The 4,254-nt window shown below is 41.0% G+C and overlaps 1 protein-coding gene across 1 annotated transcript in view; it reads right to left on the bottom strand.

The window, feature by feature from the left end:
- LOC138169642 (protein unc-13 homolog C-like) overlaps window positions 1-2,431 on the bottom strand; it is a 200,670-nt gene extending 198,239 nt beyond the window's left edge. The window contains exon 1 of the mRNA XM_069099295.1: window positions 1,868-2,431. The gene's annotated coding sequence lies outside the window, so the exon portion shown is untranslated. The remainder of the gene's footprint in view (window positions 1-1,867) is intronic.
- Window positions 2,432-4,254: the final 1,823 nt, after the last annotated feature.

The raw sequence follows: 4,254 nt of genomic DNA, 5'->3' as shown, positions 1-4,254 counted from the left end.
GAGAGAGAGAGAGAGGGAGGGAGGGAGGGAGGGAGAGGGAGAGAGAGGGAGGGAGACAGAGAGACTGAGATTTCCATCCACCTTAATCCTTTTCATCAGTTGGAATCCATTGCTTTTTTTTTTTTAGTTTGAAAGAACAATATGACAGAGAAACACTACTTTCAATTTTCAGTCATCTTATACTAGTTTAATTGTGGAGGATGGGGAAGGAAGAAATATAAAACGCAAACATCACTTGTCTCACAGGGGTAAAAATCATTCCCTTTACTACACACATTGTAGGCACACGTACACCTTTTATTACCTCACCCTCTAAACACTAAATAAATGCACCTTTCTCCATCTGTCAATCAACCTAACTCTTTATGTGTACTTTACCAAAAAGCCTAGTGTTTCCAGAGCTAGATACTCATTCTTGTCTTTAGAATAATTTTCAAAAGCTCTGATTTCATCATTTTGTCATGCAATCCTTTTAGTGCTCAAAAACTGTGACACTTGCTAAATATCAGTGTTTTGTTTTGTTTCCCAAGTGGGGAAGTAATTTGATTTGCATAAGCAAAAATGGAGACCTCAAAAGATTCTACAATTTTTATTTAGTTTTTGGGGAAAGTAGATCTGAGCTACTTGAATTTTCCATTCATGGAAAACTGTGACTAAGAGTAATGGAACTTAGTAATTCAGTTTCTTGAGCTCTACTATTAACTCTTGATTCTACTAGGTCATGGTTAACAACATGAATGTTCTTTCCCTGGTAGACAGATCTATGTACTCTAACTGAGCAAACTTTCCCATATTTTTATTGTTTCCTACCTCATTCTCAAATATGTGTGTCAACAACTAAATTCTAGACAGATTTTATGAAATTGATCGATGGATGCTTTTATGTCAATCACAGGATTTTTGCATCCATTTTGACAGGTTAAAAATCCTAGATTCAAAATCCTACACCAAATTTACTATTCAATCCAAAGTGACACCTTGAAATTCTTAGCATATCAATACAGTGTATTTTTAAAAAGATAACTCCCTTTGGCATATAATGTGTTAACTACTTCCATTTTTTTTTCTTAAAGTAAGAACATAACTTTAAGCTTTGTCATCTAACTCTAGAAGCTAAGGGTGGAATACTACCACTATAGCTGATATTTATGTTTTCCCAATGTATGGGTGATGCAGCTTCAGAAGTTTTTTGTTACTCCTACTGATAGAACATGGACCTTGGTTGTGTTTTTGTTTGGGTTTTTTTTTTTTTAGACATAGATATCTTTCATATCTTGATCTAGCTGTGAAATACATTCAAAAGTGCACTTGAAGCAGACTGCTTTCTGAAAGCAAAGCTGTAGAGTGTTCATCTTGGACAATTAATCAAAACCTAGAAATGCAGAACCAGCTGCAAAAGCTTCATTTGTTACTGATGCTTTTGTGAACTAGGAAAACAGTGGGGTGACATGATCCAACCCAATGACATCTTCTTGCTTTACTAATCTGGACTTAGTAGTTATTAACTTTGATTTTGTGGTTTTCCCTAATTTTTTTTTAAAGTGTCCCACAGCTAAAACATGGTTTAGTCATCACAGTAATGCTCATATAACCTCTACCGCTACCAGGAGAAAAATAAAACTACTGGTTCCTATGCAGCTATTCTACAGAAAGTTGAGGGGGAAAGGAAACAATGTGAGAAGGCTAGATGAGTGAGGGACCTTTGAAATGACGCCTGATTAACAAGTATGCACACCAACCACAGCAATCAACCGAATGACCGCGTTAGGAAACGCATGCCTCACAGAAGGGAGCACATCAAAGTACAAACAAAGAGAAAGACAGGTAAAAGCAAAGGAGGCAGAAGAGATCAGAGAAGAGTACATACCTGAGAAATTCTCCTGTTAAAAAAAAATAAGGTTTTCACGAGGAGAGAGTATCCCCCTCTCTCCTTTGCAGGGAAATCACTCACAACCCTGCTCTTGTGTCTCCTTGCCTTTACTTAGCGACAAATGGCTTGCACCAAGCAAGAAGCTTGTTCCCCAGTGATTCTCCTCAAGTGCAATCAGGCATGCTGTTAGTCTGAAAGGGTATCTGTTCTTGTCGATTCAATCGTAATCGGAGGCAGCATCCAATTCAATTTCACAACTTAGCTGCTGGCCCCAAACTACCTCTGGCTTCTATTGCCGACTCTGGCTGGCAGCTCCTTTCTCCTCCCTTGCTCCAGGAGGGCAAGATGGGGAGTCCATCCGCGCCTCTGCTTAGGAGACACCACCACTCCGCTACATCAACAACTGAGAAGCTCTTGGTGCGCTGTGGGCTGGCAACTTCACACATCACTGTTCCCCCGCCACTGCTTCTGAATGCAGCACTGACTGCATTCGCCCTAGCCCTCCTCTGGAAGCGAACAGCGCGGTGGCGGCAGCGGCTGCTGCTACGGGTGGCTGCTGCTGCTACTGCTGCTGCTGCTACTGCTGCACACACAGACCCAGGGAGAGAGATTGAGAAATTTGCGGGGGGGGGAGTCCTTGCTCCCTGTGTGGTTATCACAAGTGATGCAGGTACCAGGCTTTGGCGGGTGTTATCTTTGGTCACCATACGGATAAGTTGGCGGGGGCGAGGGAGAGCACAGCTTCTCATCTGCGGAGGGAAGACGGGTTGCTAGGGCCACTGAGTAACCTGACCTTTCTGTCCCATAACCCCAGCGGTGGAACTGGTCTCTCCAGTTTTCAACTTAGTCACATCAGTAGTTGGTCATTTAGGTAATAGGGCTGAAGGATATTTTAATGATCACCGTTCTGATTTTAATGGGGCTTTAATTTTATTGGGGGGGGGGGAGTACAATGCATTTAAATGAGGTACATTTTCCAATTAGCCCCTGAGAGGCAGCTGAGCTGAGAGGACTGAGGGTCTGGGAAGGGAGGTACTGAAATCCCTTCCCAAAGGATCTGGCTGTTACATATTTTAAGGGACCCTTTCATCATGTTTTCCAGACTACCAAGTTTAAAAATTACCAGAGCAAATGGAAAAACGAATATAAACCATTCCTTTTAAGCTAAGAATCAGGGTCAAAACTTAAGAAACCCATGGTTCCCTCCAGGGCAAAAAAAAAAAAAATTCTCACATGACACTAGCATTATTCCCCCTTCCAGCCCCCTCAAATCTGGCCAAGAAAAGTAATCCATCTTTCCCACCTTACAATAGCAAAACACATTACCCAGCCCCCTTCCCATCCAGTCGAAGCAAAAACAATGTTAGATTTTATAATAAAGCTTTAAAGTCTCTCTGGTACACATTTAAACCCCCGATCTAGTCTAAAGGGGAAAAAATAGTACTATATTTCTCAGTGGTGAGAACATAATATTTTTCCTTTTCTCAGTGTTTGGGAAATCTAAGGATACTTCACATTACAGAAATCCAGCTAAATATCAGACGATGGCCAGGAGATACAAAAATTAAATATAACTCTCCATCCAGCATTAAAATAAACTATTTCACATAAATTATTAGACTGCTTAGTAGAATTGCTTGTGTATTTTGTTTGAAAACAGCGATTACAACAAGATTATTCACTATATGATCAAACCTGGATGTTGATTAATAGTTAACTTTGATTCAATTGCATTGTTTTTTTTCTAATTCACAGTAATCCATACTGTTTAAACTCTGCCAAAAAAAAAAAAAAAACACCATACATTAAGCCTTTAAAGTTAAAATAAAAAATCTCCTAAATTGAGATCCATTTATATGCCAGGTAGCCAACTGAACCCTACCCGATCTTGTTCTTAGTAGCAGCTAAAACCTCCAGCAGCCAAACCTACACAGCCTGCTGCTTAAGGGACTGCTAATGGGCTAAAGCAGCTGCTCATGGTCTAACAAGCAGCAGCAGGGGCTCAGAACTTGAACTGGTGTGATCTCCACCTTTAGCAGCCACTTAAACAGAATGCTAGGGAAGCTCTGCTGCCCCTTGGCTGTAGTTGCTGGAAGCAGCAGTGCAATCACAACAGCAGGAGGACTTTGGACCTATTGGACTTATGTTGTATCAAGTCAAATTTCAACTTTTGAAAAGAAAGTTGGGCTGCTGGGTGGGGCAGTAGATAGAGTACCCAACCTGGAGTTGGAAAGACTCATTTCCCTGGGTTCAAATATGACCTCAGACACTTACCAGCTGTGTGACCCTGGGCAACTCAACCCTGTTTGCCTCAGTTTCTTCATCTGTAAAATTAGTTGGAAAAGGGAATGGCAAACTGCTCCAATATCTTTGGCAAGAAAACC

This window comes from Petaurus breviceps, unplaced genomic scaffold, assembly GCF_028583685.1.
Source record: "Petaurus breviceps papuanus isolate PSGF00001 unplaced genomic scaffold, PetGlider_PUasm1.0 37, whole genome shotgun sequence".
Lineage (NCBI taxonomy): Eukaryota > Metazoa > Chordata > Mammalia > Diprotodontia > Petauridae > Petaurus > Petaurus breviceps.
The sequence above is the reverse complement of the archived record's forward strand: the minus strand, read 5'-3'. Positions and strand labels throughout refer to the sequence as shown.